The sequence below is a fragment of the Leucopleurus acutus genome, assembly GCF_964270905.1.
Source record: "Leucopleurus acutus genome assembly, chromosome: 9".
Classification (NCBI taxonomy): domain Eukaryota; kingdom Metazoa; phylum Chordata; class Mammalia; order Artiodactyla; family Delphinidae; genus Leucopleurus; species Leucopleurus acutus.
In genome coordinates this window covers 30,431,622-30,450,170 of record NC_139144.1, presented here as the reverse complement: position 1 = coordinate 30,450,170, position 18,549 = coordinate 30,431,622, and positions in this window count along the sequence as shown.

Below are 18,549 nucleotides of genomic sequence, written 5' to 3'. Positions count from 1 at the left end.
ACCCGTGTCCCCTGCATCGGCCGGCAGACTCTCAACCACTGCACCACCAGGAAAGGGAAGCCCCTTCAGTCAATATCTTAAGTGTAGTTACATTGGAAGAAAGCTGCCAGACAACAGGCTTTGGATTGCAGCATTAAATGACGTCTGATTATGCAGTGGCAAATATAAAATAAGCAGTAGTAATCACAAATCCAAGCAGGCAGCATTTCAAGGCAGAAATATGACAGAGCTGGGAAAGTGCATAAGGGTAAGAGCAATAGAATAGCATTTATCAGTTTACATAAAGACATGGAAATGTTTATATGCAGGTTTTTGTTTGTGTGTGTGTGTGTGTTAATTTACACACTGTCCTGAGGGAAATCTGTAAAGGGATTCCATGGGCAAGGTTTCTTCAATGAAGTTCATGAAGGCATCCTCTAAATTTTCAAAGAAAATGATTTAACTAATTTGGTGAAATTGCAAGAAAGTTACGGCATCTGTTTTAAACTCGTCTATCATGCATAGTAACATGAATAAATGCAGACATTCATCGCTAGGCACACAACAGAACTTGTGTTCTCCTATTGATATAATTAAATACCCATAGAAGCCTAAATGCATAATAGCTTCCAGACCCTTTGTTTAATGCCAAAAATCAATGGCTCCGCTTCCAATGAACTCCATAGGCATATGTTCCTAGTCAGAACCATTGTGAACCCTCTCCAGTTTCTAAACATTTATTGCTGGTACTGTAATAATAAACATCTTGCATTTATAAAATGTAATGTTGCCTAGAATTTTTCATTTTTCAAGAATGCAGAGCACACTATCTAATGGCTCTCATATGTCCACTGTGCCCACGAACAATTTGTCTTCTGAGTGGAGTGTTAATCTGACACCTCAAGGACAGACCTGTTTTCAGAGGGACTCAAAGAAAAGCTAGAAACATTCATAGGCTTCAATAACTACTGAAAATTCTAGTGAACTGTGGCTGGGATTACTCAGAGTTCTGGATCACGTTACTTCTTCATGCCATATTTTGCTTAAATAAGTGTTATTAAAGATGCTAGGGAAAAAAAAAGATGCTAGGGAAAAAAAAGATGCTAGGAGATTATTTTTTGACTTATTGCCAAATACGTACACTAAACACACATTTAATATATGTGCATATATATAAAATCAAGCTAATGATGACATTTACGGTCCAATTGTTTTGTTTCTCATCTGGACTCAGAGATGGGTGTGTAATAGTAATGTACTTTCCAATTGTTCAAGCCAGTTACATGTGACAACCCCACAGCAGTGACAAAGGAAGCAAATATATTCTTTGGTCATAAACGCTGCAGGGCAGAGGAAAATCCCACCTTTAAAGACAAATCCAAGATTTTGATCTCAGGTCAAGTGTAGCATATTCAACATGAGGCTTTTCTATTTTTTAAAAAAATTAACCTATTTCCAAAAAAAATCCCACAAAAATTGGAGTTTTCTTAATGGCACTATTCTGCTTGGAGTAAAATCTTAGAAACTCATCTCACCAGTGGAATAAAAGATTGTCTCCTGTAAGAAAAATTTAATTGACAGAGAGAGGAAAAATATTGAACTAAAACTAGAACAAGGCAAACATATTCACACCTGGAGCCTTAATGTTTGCTTCTCTTATTTGACATCCATTATTAATCTTAACATTCCCTAGTGGCTGGAGTGACTCGAATCTTCACACCGATACCTTGAACTATAACAATGTTTTATACAGGTGTGAGGATAAAATAAAGTAAAAGTTATATCCATCAGGCTCACATACACATTTTGCTCATTTCTTTGCTATGCTTTATAGTTAATAAGGTGTTTGCCCACCAAAATTGCCTTCACACACTTTTCAAGACTCTCTCCATATTTCTTACCCCAAGGAAATACTTAATTCGGTGCTTTGAAATCATAACTTCTCAAAAGGAAAAAGCAACCATGTTTCTCATGTATGTTTATCACAATTTTGTTTCCTGTGCTGATATCCTAGGTTATTTACTTCCTATCTATAAGCATGTAGGCAGCAGTTATAACCTGTATGTGATACAAAAGGCCAAAAGAATGTTTAAGGTAAAAACCGTTTTTCATGTGAGTTTAATATTTTAGACCACTTACGTTTTTACTTAGATTTCGGCTACAGATATTTCCACATGGGCTAAAATGATTCACCAAACTTCCAGAGTTCTATGTACTCAAGTTCTAACAGCTGAGAATTCAGCATTCATATACTGTAAGCTAGAAATATCTCTGGAATAAGTCTGTGGAGTGTGGCATAAGTTTGTCCCATAATGAGAAGAAAAATTCTGTCTCCTGCCTTCTCTTTTAAAAATGTTGAAATATAACTGGCATATAACATTATATTAGTTTAAGGTGTACAACCTTAAACTGAGGTGTAAGTAATTGAATATCTGTATATATTGTGAAATGATTACGACAATAAGTCTAGCTAACATTCATCACCACGCATAGTCACAGTTTTTTTTCTTGTGATGAGAACTTTTAAGGTTTATTCTCTTAGCAACTTTCCAATATACAACACAGTATTATTAACTAGTCACCAGGCTGTACATTACATCCCCATGACTCCTATACTTTATAACTGGAAGTTTGTATCTTTTGACCACTTTCACCCATTTTATACCACCCCACAAACCCCTGTTTCAGGCAACCACAAATCTGTTCTCTGTATCTATGAGTTTTGTTTCATTTTGTTTTTAAGATTCCACATGTGAGATCATATGGTATTTGTCCTTTTCTGTCTCACTTATTTCACTTAGCATAATGCCCTCAAGGTCCATCCATGTTGTCTCGAATGGCAAGATTACCTTCTTTTTCCCTTCTCTTTTTTTTCCATAGTCTACACATTTAATCATTTAAAACCTATAACATTAACTTGTGTCTGTTAGGTAAAAACAACAAGGCTGGGCCTGTTTAAATTACAAGAAAAAAAAATAATCGTCTACCAACCCAGTATTGTATAAAACCAGCCAGCTGGCTGGCACTGGGTGGGAAGATGGGAGAGGAAGGGACACCCCTGGGCAGGTGGCTGAGTGCCAGGAGGGGCTGGGGAAGAGGAAGAAAAGGGGATTCCCAGATAGGAAGGGAATAACTGTCCTAATGAAAGGGGTGCAAAAGGCACGTCAGAGAGTGGGGCTTGAGAAGCAGGACACTTCAGTGCTTTCTCCAGCAGGGCACAGTGTTGGAGGGGCTGAGTGTCACTGCCTTTCCTAGGGCCTGCCTGCCTCTTCAGGACTTAGGGCCCAACTACACCTCACTCCAACAGAGGAGGAGAATCTTCAAGGGTTCAGTTCCAATTTTTAAAATCTTTCAAAACCATTTTCCTCCTTAAACTCAAGTTGATTGGCATGACAAAATTTAAGGCAACTACAAACACAACTTCCTATGTTTAATAAAGAAACCATGGTTAATGAAGCCAACCTGAGAAAGGGGTATTCTCTGAGCTAAATATAGCTTCAACATTCTTTTCAAGGTTTCTTTTCTTTTTTTTTAATAAATCTTGGCAAAGAGTTTTCTAACCAAATGAGCAAACCCACAATGAAGTAAAAAGGCCCATATAAGTAGATGTTTACTCTGAAGAAGTTTTCAGTGCTGTGCACAACCTCTTTGTTGAGTTTCTGATTTTATTTGTTGCTCTTTACACGCCAAGAACTGCTTACTTAAAGCCACGTTTATCTGCAATCTTTCTACTGGTGTCATGCAGTTTTTTAGTTACAGAAGAGATAAAGGCTGTGGCTCATGAACATGTATAAATATTTTGTTAATTCAACCTTAACACCCCATAGAAGTTAAAGCACTTTGTATTTAACTACCAAGCATTCCTCCTCCAAAAATAGAATTTAGAAAAATGATGAAGCAAGTATACACTATCTGAAAATCAAGTTTTATAGCAGGGTTGTTATCTGTAGTGTTTAGCATCTGATTATTACTTTTTTAATTAACAGGTTTTATGTTTTTCCAGAAATTCTCATATTCATGTATATTTAATAAAAAGTAAGATTATACGCCACATACAATTTTATAATAATTTATTTGCTTGATATTATAAGAACATCTTTCTACGTAAATAAATATGTACAACACCACTGTAGTGACCAAATAATACTTTACTGATTATTTAGCCATTATTCACATTTAGGATGTTGCCAGCTTTTTCCTATCATGAATAATAACATGATAAAATCCATATAGCTATTACTTTGAATCTAGATCACTTACTTTACTCACTTAGTTCCTTTGTATTCATTCTCAGGTGTGAACATACTGGGGTCAAAGGGAAATATTGTCTTCTGTAAATAGTTTACCAAGTTACTTGCATATAAACAGTGTGACTCAATTTTGGGGGAATGTTCATAAGTGTTGGAAAAGATAAGAAAACTATTTAAAAATCTACTAATGATAAATTTAAAAAATCATAATAGCTGCTCATATTGAATTAAGTCTACAATTACTTTTTTTTAATTTATTTATTTTTGATTATGGCTGCGTTGGGTCTTTGTTGCTGCACGTGGGCTTTCTCTAGTTGCGGCGAGTGGGGCTACTCTTCGTTGCAGTGCGCAGGCTTCTCATTGAGGTGGCTTCTCTTGTTGCAGAGCACGGGCTCTAGGCACGTGGGCTTCAGTAATTGTGGCACACAGGCTCAGTAGTTGTGGCTCGCAGGCTTAGTTGCTCTGCGGCATGTGGGATCTCCCCAGACCAGGGCTCGAACCTGTGTCCCCTGCATTGGCAGGCACATTCTTAACCACTGCGCCACCAGGGAAGCCCTACAATTACTTTTTATATACTAAAGATATTTAGTATCTCTTTGTGTTTAGATTTTCTTTCTCAATCTTGCTCAGACTTAGGTCATAAGCTTTTATATTTAGAAGAGAATAGAATAACTTTGCGGAATTGAGACTCATTAAATACGGAAGGCATACAATCCTTTGAGGAAAAATCACCTGCTCTCTTTTTAGCCATCTGTATGAAAGTGGCACCTCAGTGACTTTAACCACTCAGACTGAATTTCCACATCTTAATCTCCACAAAGTCTATAAAGCCTACCTTAACTGTGGATCCTTCAAAAAATTGTGATGCTTCTTTTCCAGAGTTAATACATTACATATATGATTAATTCCTGGGAACTTAATAATTCTACTATAAGGCAATGCCTCAAAAAAAAAAAGACTGTCATGCCCTTAACATTTTCCCCTTTGCCCTCATTGCATGTTAACATAATTTTTTTAAGTGAATAAGGTGGAAATTTGTTATCTCCCCCCACTCACACACACAAAAATTATACCTGCAAGTTGTATTGGAGTAAACCTAAGGGCAATGTAAATAGCTGAATACTCTTTCTCTATGAATAAGAAAGATTCTGTACAATGAATGTCCTAAACATTGGACAATGATGCTAGAGCCAACTATTCTACTAGAATGTTTTCATATGTCTGTAGAGATTGAATAGTAACAGTACATAAATAGTACGGAGACAATTCGCATGGCATATTACTTAGAGTCCACAATATTATTCGTGACTTAGAGGGTGAAACAGGAAATATGAATGTTGTACAAGTAAGATAAATGACAAGAATACCATAGTTACTGGTTCTTTGGTAACATAGGCATTGCTTTGCATCACCTACTTGTAAACAAGGGATTATTTTCTCAAATTCCCTACAAACTTCCCCAAAGAAAATGCCAGTCGTCACTGTAGACCTATTGGCTTTAATTAAGTGTCATGAGAGAGGGATCCAAGGACAGAAGACCTAAGACTGCGCTAGGGAACATAATAATTTTCCATTAACTTTAGCAAGAATTGCTAGCATAACTTCAGGTGTTGAAAAGTGCTTCAAAAAAACTAATGTCCCTCCTTCTGGATATTTTTTTTCTAACAAAGCAGGGAGATTGATTGCTGGAAAGGATTCTTGGCATCTGAATGTTTGACAAACTGTCTAGTTCTTTCTTGTCTGTTTCTTTTTTAATTGTGTTGATTTATTTTTAAGACATCACTTAAAATGTTCTGCCATTTGACACAATAGGATGCCAAAACTGACATGAAAAATGACTCGGCAAAATGCAAGTTTGCTCTAAAGTACTATGCTCGGAGAAGTCATTAATATTACCAGTAACCCCGAATGCAGTGCTTAGTGACATAGGGAAAGAGCTCCTAGTAATTATTGTTTGTTTGTTTATAGTTACACAATACCCCGGGCAGAGTTTTATTATAGAAGCATGTTTCTAATTGTAGCCTTAAAACAAGTAAAAAACAAACAAAAAAATGTAAACCACTAATGAAATCAGTACTTTGGGGACAAACACACATTATTCAGTTTATTTTTCATAATGTGTTTATTCAATTAGTGGTTTAACTACATAAAAATTAAAAACAAATATGTTCTTGTTCTGCCCAGGTAATAATTACTAATACCTGTGGAGAAGTACATTATAAAAAACAAAATAACAAAGAAACTAAGAACATTATTGGATTTTTTTCCACTGCACCTTCAATGGTTGATGACATATCATTATTTTAAATGACGTTGTTATCCTGGGTTATTTACAAATACATTTTCATTCCATTATATATGCATTCAGAGTCTGTGTCTATAATACCATTTATGTTTAGAATGAAAACCGTTGCCTAAATGAAGTTACTTGGTTTCTATTCAATTTATTTGTAACATATTCTGAAAGTAGCTTATTTTTAAAGTACTGTGTTAAGAAAATAAGAATTTAATAATTTATTGTACTGATATAATAGTCTTCGCAATTAATTTTGTTTCAATTTTATGACGATGAATGATTGATTATAAAGTAATTTAAAATAACACAATATGTGATGATGATTGGAAATCACACTTGGCACCTTTTTACCTCTTGCTTTAACTACCAAAAGAAAAAAAAACTTAAATAGCTCAAAGTGACTCCAAGATAAATTAGTGTCATGATGAGTTCTTAAAAAATTATTAATATCTTCATTTCCAAGGTAAAAAAAAGCAAAAACATGAATATTATGCACCTTTAATGCCTGAGATGAATGTGATTTTTTTCCCTATATTATCACTTTATGGGCAAAGAGCAATAATTATATTGTGAAGGAATCATGGTAGAAAAGACAAAAGTTCTTAACTCCACCTAATAGCCATCTGTTATGAACCTACCATGTGTCTAGAATACATCAGGTGGAAAGGACCAATATAAAACATGCATGAATGGCCCTGTTTTTATAGTTTTATAGTTTCTGTGTAAGGAAGAACTTCACACAAACCAAGTATAGAATAAAATAAAAAGGAATGACAGAAAATTTAGCGATCGTACCATATGTTAAAGACTCTCAGAGAAGAAACCGCAATAAAAATATAAAAGCAATTAGCACATTTGGAGGTTATACACAAGTTCTAATTCTTTAAATGACTGAATTTGTTTAATTCTTACTTTCTCAGTGAAAAAGCCAAACATATAAAAGCTGAAATTTTTGCACAAAAATTTCCATATGTTAACTTGCTTTTGTAACAGTTAGTGTAGGCTAAACTGCAATAACAACCAGGCAGTTTATTTCCTGTACACATAATGATCAAAAATAGACATTCCTAGTTGGATGGCAGCTCTCTTTCATCTGGTAATGCAATGACTCTCAGGCTCTGCCTTTTCCTAGGACCATGTCACATGCCACCTCCAGTCAGCCGAAAGGGAAAGTCAGGGTGAAAGAGGCACATATGCCCTTATTATAAGCCCAGACTTCTGTGCTCTTGGAAGAACTTGGCCACATCCACCTTCAAGGAGATTGGGGAAAGCAGTCAGTCATGTGCCTGACTCTACTTCTATTACCGTGGAATGGGATTTGGTGGACAGCTAGTGGCATTTACCACAGTTTTTATTAAAATTCTTGATTGATAAAAACAAGAAATTACTCTGACTTTCTTGACTTTCAGCCTCAGATATTACTGGCATAATTAGGTATATTTTTGTATATGCTTTTCATTCTGTCTATAACAAAGCCTACATCTCTGTTTTCAAAATCATTTTAGTGAGTGTAGCAGGGGATATTTATTGAACAAAGAGGGTTATATATAGTTTTGTAAGTTATTATCTGAGTTATTTCTTCATAAACACTTTATCTGTTCATTAAAACTGTATTTAGGCATATCATATAAATCCTGTCTCCAGCTAACACTCTCCTGATAGAACACTAACTAGTTTTTAATATCAGAATTCCTTAAAACATAAATGTATCTTTAATGTAGCTTTCTACTGATACTTATTGAGGAAAAACTTGTATATATATCTTCAAACTTAAAGATTTTTCCAAAATTATATGGAGGGGAAGTCTCATGTTACATTCCACATGTAACTGTAGCTTAGCAAAATCACAGGTAGATGTTTTAAAAAGCATTCTGAGTGCTGATACAGCGGATGTGACTATCAAATGTTGCTGCCACTAAGAGGATCATCATGGGTTAGTGTCATTATTTTCTCTCCTTGTACAGATATACTGAGCTAGTTTTGTTAATGCCTACTTATACTCAGCCCTTGTTTTTGCCTCATGTTATTAATATAAATCGTCTTCAAAAGTCTGAGAGAGCTTTGAAGAAAAGTGTGGGGAAATAAATAAACTATGTGAAAAGAACACTTACAGTAGAAGGAAAAATGAAAATAACACTGAAACCGGAGAGCCACCAAAGACTTCAAATGCATGCTTCTCACTTCTCAGTTCTCTTAAGTCACCACCGTATGTACTATAATAACAAATAGTGAAAAAATTAAGGAGAAAGTCATAAAGCATTTTGGGAGTAATGTGTGTAGTGGGACAAAAAGTACACCATTTTATGTTAGAAAAGATTTGGGTAAACCTGGAAAAGTGGATGTTAAGTCCCAGGGATCAGGACTTGATTCTGTACTATGTTGATCAAGGAGAAGTGAATAACATATTTGAGAAGCTAAAGGTAAAGGCTGTTGGTGAAGGATAAACTATTAAAGGTGTTAAGCCCTGAATTTTGCTACATCTTCAAGCCATACTCCTTACTATCAAAACAACAGGGAAAGCAGCTGCCCCTAACAGTGAGGTGGATGCCATATTCCGGTTTCATTTACAATAAAAGAAAAATTATTGATGAGGGAGGCTATACCACTGAGTAATTGTTTGGTGTAAGAAAACAAAAAAAGTTCTGTTTTGGAGTGCATGCCTTTCTCAGCGTTTATCTTACAGCAGAAGAAGAAAGCATCTGATCACAAAGCGTCTAGGGGAGGCTGACTTAACTGCTGGGGGTTAAGTTCAAACCCTTTCTAGTGATCATTCTGTAAACTTCTATGCCCTCAAGAAACGCTCAAAAGAACATCACCAGCTGTCTAGAGTTCCAACATCAATACTGGTTGATGACAAGGTTTTTGTGAATTGTATACAATGCTAATTGACGTGCTTCACAAAGGAGAATATACCCAAACAAAATCTCACAAAGGAGACTTTACACAATTTCAGCAACGTTCTTGGACAGTCACACAGTGTTGTAACATGGTGACAACATTCAAGTGGTTTTCTTCCTTCCAAAGTCCACTGTTTCAACCCACGGAAGAGGTGGGTATTGCATCGTTTATGACCTATTGTGTTCATTTGCCTGTGCAATATGTAGTCTAAGTAGGGTATGAATGCCAACCAGGAAGCTTCACTGAAAGATCTTTGGGAAAAAAAATTTACATTAAAAAAAAAGCATTAGAGTTTACTGGTGACTCATGGCAGAGAGTTTTCTACAAATGAGGAGCAGTATATGGAACAAATGAATTCCTCGGTTTGTGGCCAATTTCAAAAGCTTTGAAAATGTGGTTGATGCCAAGGGGGAAATTGTTGCATTTGCAATGGTAACTGGCTTGGAGGAGATCAAAGAAAATGATAACAAGAGCTTTTAGATTTCACCCAGAGAAGTGGCAATAGTAGTCTGAAGACGACCACAGTGGTAAAAACCTGGAAGAGCAGTCAGTGAAAACACTGGACATCAACTTAAAGAAGTACGGATTATGCAACAAAAAGCATCATCCTCGAATGTATCTTGAGTAGTCTTTCTTTGAAAGTGGTCTGATGTCTCTCATAACACCATTCAGACATCTCCAAACATAAAACAAAAGCAGAAGTGTAAGCAAAGCTCTATTTTGCATTGATTTTAAATTTCAAAGGCCTTTGCTAGATCCCTTAAAATGGTTCAAAACCTTGTTCAGTAATGCCAACAGCAGCACAAAAATAATGGAAAATCTCAGTTAGATCCCCTGAATCTAATAGTTTATCTAAAATTGTCCCTCTTTCATCCAACTCACCCACACCATCATGTTTCACTCCAAGTGACAATTTCTGCTGTACTCCTTTCCCACGTTATTTCTCAACTTGTTTCCAAGTTTCAAGACCCCACTTATGCTAGCAATAGTTTAGTCCTGGAAATTTCTATGGAAGAAGGGGTCAGCAACCTGTGTCTAATTATAAATACCGTAGATAGTAAATATATTCCCTGTCACAGTTACCTAACACCGCCCAACTCAGCTGGCATGATGGGTTTTATCTTGGGGCTGTAGTTTGCCAAATTTCGTGATAGATGATATTCAGATATGATCAGTGTCAATTACTTTACTTCCTGTGTGTGCGTACTGCACCTGATACCAAGAGGTGGCATCTGCTCCCCCTTTAATTTGAGCTGGTTTTAGTGCTTCACTTGTAACTAAGAGAATACAAGAGAAATAATATTTTGAGGTTTCTGAGGGCTAAAGTATAAATTCTGCCTGGGCCTCTTGCAATGCTTGTTCCTGTGGTGTCTCCTGTCTGAAGTCAGCCACTATGCCGTGCGTGAGAAGGCCATGGAGAGACCGTGTGTGGGTGCTCCAAGGGACAGTCCCATTCAGCTCCTGTCCTGTTAATAGCCAGCCCCACCTGCCAGCTATGTACACGAACAATCTTGGAAATCCAGTCCAGTTTCACCTTTCAGTAACTATAATGACAGCTGCCATCTAACTGCAATCGCACGGGAACCCTAAGCTGGAACTACCCAGCTGAGCCCAGCCAACCAACAGGATTGTGAGCGTGCTATGTTTTTAAGCCACTTCTTAGGCTATAAGAGATAACCAGAACAATCATGTAGTGGCTTTTTAATTGCGCATTATAGTCTGCAATTTTTCTACAAATGTCCATGTCATTGTAGTTGACAAGTTGTATCATAAATGAATGTGTTTTGTAAGGTGTGCAAACAGTACAGTGTACTGCATTTACTGCTTATTTTTAAACAATCCATATTCTTTTGTTAATCGGAAACTAGTGTTTTAAAACATATTATATCCTAAAGATGTGGTACATATATACAAATGGAATATTACTCAGCCATAAAAAGGAATGAAATTGTGCCATTTGCAGAGACGTGGATAGACCTAGAGACTGTCATACAGAGTGAAGTAAGTCAGAAAGAGAAAAACAAATATTGTATGATATCGCTTATATGCGGAATCTAGAAAAACGGTAGAGATGAACTTATTTGCGAAGCAAAAAGAGAATCACAGATGTAGAGAACAAACTTATGGTTACCAAGGTGGAGTGGGATGAATTGGGAGACTGGGACTGACATATACACACTACTGTGTATAAAATATGTAACTAATGAGAACCTACTGTGTAGCACAGGGAACTCTACTCAGTCCTCTGTGGTGATCTAAATGGGAAGGAAATCTAAAAAAGAGGGGATATATGTATATACACATAGCTGATTCACTTCACTATACAGCAAGACTAACACAACATTGTAAAGCAACTGTACTCCAATAAATATTAATTTAAAAAATAAAAAGCACTTTATATGCATTAAAAATATTACATTCTAGCATGGTAGTTCGCTACTTATATACTATAGTCATTTTAGAAATTGGTTAAAGATTTGAGACTGATGAGCAATAAACATATCATAATTTCTCCCATTGAAATAGTAGGGAATGGGCTCCCAGTAATCATTTTCACACAGAACTGCAGATTTTCAGAAATGAATTGCTGACATTAGTGGGTAGTGCCTAGATAAACTATTTTAGGCTATAACTGTTAGTAAGACAAAGAATATTAAATTTGCCATTATTCAGTCTACAGATGTGGCTCTGTTTAAATACCATATTATTTCATCTATGTGAATAGTGTGAATGACTTCCAGTAAGCTTTAATGAAATTACATCCATTTTATTTGAATTAAAAATTCTGGTACTATTAGATTTAAGCTGAGAAGCTATCTGAGTTATAAGAAAAATGTCTGTATCTAGTTTCTTTAGGTTTTTAATAAGAAGTGACAAGTCTCAGAGATATAATTTTAAGTGATTATTTACCTCTTTCAAGCCCAGAGGTAAACTAAGGACATTATGGTAAAAAATGCTACAAAGTCACTTTTAGTTGTTTTCTTGTCACTTCCTGTTGAGTACATGACTGTGAAAGAGAAAAAACAAAAAGCAAAAAGCTTGTACGTTGTTTGGCTTTTAATGGGGCTGCATTGACCTAGGCCGCTCCTCTGTTTACAAGATAAAAAGAGAAAGACAAATATGTGATTTACTTGTAGTAATATATAACACCCTGATCTAGAAAAACACAAAATAAAGCCTTGGTGTAGACCCTCCAGCATCAGGTGTAATGCAGATTTAGTGAACACACTTGCTCTTCCCCTGAGCATTACTTTGACCTAAATATATAAAAAAAACTTTCTTTATTCCATTCTCGAGTTCTGAAAAAAACATATGTCAGACTTGGCTTGTAAAATCAGCGGACACCTCTCTATGCTTGGGCCAAAAACCCCTGAAACAGATCCAGAGAAAGCAATAGATCTGATGGGAGATTACAATATGTTTGGACATTTCATATTTCACTGTGAATAAGAAGCATTCAACTTACAAAAAAAAAAAACTGTGTACCTGTGTTTGAAAAAGTTCAAACACCTAAACTGAAGAACAGATGTCATGTGTATTTGGATGCAATGTAAATGAAGGAAGAATACTAGTAAAGACATAATTTAATACTATCACTAAAAGGTAAACAGATGTCTACTTATCACATCAGAATTGAGACTTGATCATAAAATTAAGTCACAAATCCCATGACATATATTTAAATCGGCATGTGTGTAAAATATGGAGAAAAATTAAGCCACCTATAAGTTGAAAACCTTGGAAGTGTTCTGTCCTCAGACTCTATTATCACTGAACTTCGAAGAGTGTATTTTGGCAACATTATCGGATCGATGTCCCAAGGGTTGAATTAAAACAAGACTTGCACCATACGTAGACATACAAAATCTTGCTCGTTGGATACGGCCATAAACAGTATGCTACAGGCCATCTCAACCCCTTGCTTCTTTTCTTTTTGGGGCTCCCAAGGGTAGGACAAGTATTTTTCATAAAATAGAATTTCTTCCTAAGTTGCAAGACACAGAGAAGAAATAAATAGAACTGTGACAGAAGCAGATACCAGATCCCGGATATCAGAAACCATGAAAATGCTGGTGTGCCCATAGCACTGAGGTAATATTTAACTGGGGGAAGCACTACAGGCAACAGGGAAAGGCTCCTTAAGACTACAGCTATGTCTCAAGGAATTTCTTTGAGCAATATGCTTCTAGGTGAATTCCCACTTCATACTTCATTTGTTTTATTTTTTTGATAGGGACAATAGATAAACTCCAAAATTCTGAAATGACCACCTCATAAACTTTAAAATACACTTGGAAGTATGTTCATAAAAAATATAAAGTTAATTTAAAATACAATTAGCTATGTGGACGTATCATCATTTAACAAAGAACATCTGGATTAGTTTACTTATTAGTACATCTGATGACTGAATTGCCAGAATTGATTAGCTGCTGTGTTATAGACATTCAGTGTGCTGTAAGGAGAAAATAAGGTCTGCTAGAAAGGAATTTACATGATCTGGGTCTTATTTACACTTTCTAATATGTTCTTGAGCAGGAAACAGAGAAGACATTGAAAACAATCCTTTAACACTGCATATTATTCCCCTGAAACTAGTGTCTGACTACTAACTAACACGTTTTAAGTGAGAGAAAGGGCACTAAAAAACTGCACTATATAACTGCTTGTGAGATGGAATATTTCACACAGGCTAAGCTCTTAGTTTGAGGTCAGCTTGTATTTGTGGTGGTATTTTCAAGATTCTTTTTTCCCCCATTCTTGTTGATAATTTTTCTTTTTGGAAGCATATATATCAAATATGAAAACAAATGAATATTCTAGATAAGATTATAACATTTTTATGAGTTTCCAGATTCTGAGTATATTTCCTAGGATTCCTGGTATTCCTCTCCATCTTTCCACTTAAAAACTGCTTAATTGATGTTTTGCTTATTTTAGACAGGTAAACATATTATTGAAAGGGTTGATATTTTAAATTAAATTTTAAAAACTCTTAGATTAATTTAGCCCCATTTGCAATAATTTTTCATTTTCAAAATAGAAAAACTAAAATCTAGGTTAGGATTTTGAGACTCACTGGCAAAATACATTATTTTTTTTTGTTTTAATGGGACAGATGCACCAATGATGTATTGTCAGTTGAAGTTCACTTTTGAAGACTTTCAAACAGCTTGTATACACTTACATGTGGGAAGCTATAGCAACAGGGAAGTAGAATGTTACTGCAGATCACTTGAGACTTAGCAAGAGCCTTTTATAATACTAGGTAACCTCCTGGAATGTGATTCTATTCTACCTTCACTGAGTCTAAGATATACTGAAAAGATTGAAGTCACTGGAGAACTGCATGCTGTCATAAACGAAACTCACAATTGTTTTTTGAAACTTATTTCATAATTCTTGAAAGATGAGGAAAGATTGCTTTTTCCTCCCATATTCCATCATTATATATATAATGGAATATGTAGTAGAGTAACAATATTCTTTGAAAAATATCGGGAAATGCAGTGTTAAAGTGCTACGTGCAATATAAATCTTTCCAGTTAAAATGAAAATTCAAAAGGAGTTGCTTGAATTTGAATGTGTTTTGTGACCATTTATAACTCAGTTATTGATTCATATTTTTAGAGCAATGTATATAAAATTGTAACAGAATACTGCATTAAATTAAAAGCACTTGGCTTTGGAATCAGAAGAAAACATCAATTTAAGAAAGGAGAATGGAATAGATAATTGTAAGCTCAAGTTCTGAAGACTTGGTTTCTGAAGTAATAGAGGTCATGAAGGAAAAGTAGAGGACAGCGGGAAATGGAGAGAGGGAATGAAACCAACATTTGATGCTTACATTTATTTAGTTCCCTCCAGTTTCCATTGTATCTCCATGACTCTACCCTTTTGTGTGTGTGTGTGTGTGTGTGTGTGTGTGTTTTAAAAATTTGCTTTTTACATTTTGTGATTTGCTAACTTTCCCTAAACCTCTCTTCATGCAGCCTTCTCATTACCTCCTTTTTCCCATGGAGCCACAATAATCTCAGGCTTCCTGTTCTGTCTTTCCCAACACCCTAACAACTCTAGCTCTAACAGCTTCTAGCTCTCCCTGACTTTTAGTTCCAACATCTCTTTGACACTTATTTCAGCCATCACCTACTTGGTTCCTGCTTAGAACACATTAGCCTGGAACACTCCCCAATTCCTTGGCCCTTTGTCTAACTCTGCTTCCAAGGCTAAATGGTGGCTCTGCTGCACCACTACATCCACATCCTCTATTTTTATTTACAAAATATCTCTGGATAGCATGAGCATATAATTAATTGAACCATCTGGGGCCACCAACAGAAGAGGACACTGGCTGGAACGACAGGCATGAGCAGAGACTGTCCTGGTCGCACCTACCTTTAGGGAACATATCCTGTTTAATACGTTCAGTGTTATCACCTTAGTCCCTTGGGAATATCATCTCAAGGTTTAAATAGGGTGTTTTCACACAGGGCACTTGGAACAGCAGCAGCTAACACTTATTAGAGGGAGGAGTGTTTGTCACACACTGTGCTAAGCATTTGGCTTTGGTCTCACATATGCACATAATTGGATCAGTTGGTTTCAAGGGCAGAGTGGAAAAAGCCAACTGAAACTTCACTTTACATTTTATCTAATGGCAAATCAAATCAAATAACTGCTATATTTAATCTGAGGGCTAAAATTTCTCAATTACTGGTTGAAATTGTTTTATATATATATATATACACATATGTGTCTGTGTGTGTGTGTATATATATATATATATATATATATATATATATATACCATTTGCCAAAGAAGTTCTGCCAATGTTTTATACAACTACAGGAAAAGCTTCCTTATAATAAACCCAACTGTCTCATAATATAATTCAGTGCAGCCTTTTGGAGACATACAGTCAATTCTTGTTATTCATGATAGTTATTTTCTATAAAGTCATTACAAATACTGAATTAATGAATACTGAACCATTACTCCTAGGGGAAATACAGGCTTAGGTTCCTATGAACTTCTGGTTACAAAATTTTCATCACCTGAGCAACACATAATCTTGCTTTAGGTGTATTTCTGTTAAAGACACTTTGTTTTTTGCGGTACGCAGGCCTCTCACTGTTGTGGCCTCTCCCATTGTGGAGCACAGGCTCCGGACGCACAGGCTCAGCGGCCATGGCTCACGGGCCCAGCCGCTCCGCGGCATGTGGGATCTTCCCAGACCAGGGCACGAACCCGCATCCCCTGCATCGGCAGGCAGACTCTCAACCACTGTGCCACCAGGGAAGCCCTGTTAAAGACACTTTGTATAATATATATTGTTGATTCATTAACATTGAATTCACAGCCAACAGCACTATAACTGATGCCTGAACAGAGCTTATCTAACACATGTATTTTCTCCTTAAGGCACATCACAACCTTTTTGGGCTTAGAAACACTAGCCAGCAATTCAACACTATGCTTGGGGGCTATTTTAAACAGCAAAATCAGCAAGAAAAAGCATAAATATGTGGAAAATGTGGCACTGAATGGACCCCAAGAAGGACACTTACTTACGGTACAAGAGCTGAAATAAGTAGGCAAAGCATCATCTTGTTCAAGCTGAGAAAGTGCACATCTGGAGGCTCACATTTTCACTGCTTTGTGCGTGTCTGCAAATGACCAGGAAAGTACCACAACATTGACTTGGGAGTTACAAATAGACTTTAGTAAGTAGAAAAGACAGAACCCACAAATAATGAGGGATCTCAAATAATGAGGCTTAACTGTAATTTGAATTTTGTCATTCTCCCTGCTTAAAAATCATGTGATTTTTTAAAAGGGACTTTGCATTAGAAAGGAGAAAAAAGTGACTCAGGCCCTGGGTGTTGGGGGTGGGAGGTGGGGACAGGAATCCTGCAATTGCTTCATAATTACATTTGCAACAATACAACCTGTTTAACGTGGCCTGCAAGGCCCTGCCTCATGCCACTCTGTTTACTTTTTAAGTTCCCCACTACGTCCAAGCACACTGATTTTCTATGTGTTAATGACTTCCTCCCAAATCTATCTTTCCATCCCTAGCCTCTTACTAAGCTCTGAGCCATAGTCAACTCCATACTGGAAATCCTGGTTCAGATGCCTAGGAAGCAACTCAAACTTATAAGCAAATACAACTCATGACATTTCCTCCCACTTCTGCTCCTCCCTGGGTCTTGTTTTTCACAATAAATGTCACGAGCATCCATGAGACACTCTGGCCACCCCAGCCGTCTTTCTGGTCCTACATCCTGCCAGTCTCAGTCCAACCTCTGAGACCCGGCGTTTGCTCTTTCCTCAGGCTGGAACTGTCCTCCGATGTTTTCAAGGCTGTCTCCTTCACATTCAGATCAAATGCCACACACTCACCGACTCCTTCCATGACTCCATTCCCTCCAAATCATACTATCATATCAACTTGTTTTATTTTCTTCACAGCACTTCTCACTATCTGAAATCTTTGAGTCATTTATGTGCTTATAATTTTTTTAAAACTGCCTCATTCCATTGGAATATATTACCCTGGAGTAGTGACTTTTCCTCCTTTACCATCCATTTCCCTCACTTAGAACAGGCCCAGTACACAGTAGGTGTTCTGATATCTGTTGCTGCCTGGCCTTTTCTGGCGTATCACCTGCACACTTTTCTGCCCCAGAGCCATTGTGCTCACTGTTTCCTAGGTGTGGACAAGCCAACAATAAATCATTCTCCAGCTGTCATCTGAAATGTCAGTTTCTAAGTGAAACCTTCTGAACTCTAACCCTTACCAATGCTCAAGCAGTCTTCTTGCTCATCTCTGGGTATTTTCTCATGTGACACCCTCTGTGTATTCATATCACATTTTACTTGTTTAACACCTATTGTATCCACTAGCCATATTGGTCGAGAAACTATGGCTCATGGACCAAATTTGGTCCACTGCCTGTTTTTGTAAACAAATGTTTATGGAAAGACAGCCACACTTGCTTGTTTCCATGTTATCTATGGCTGCTTTTGTGCTGCAACAGCAGAGTTGAGTAGTTGCAATGGGAACCATATAATATTATATTTAAAGCCTAAGATATTTAGTATCTAACTCCTGCCTTAGGCTAT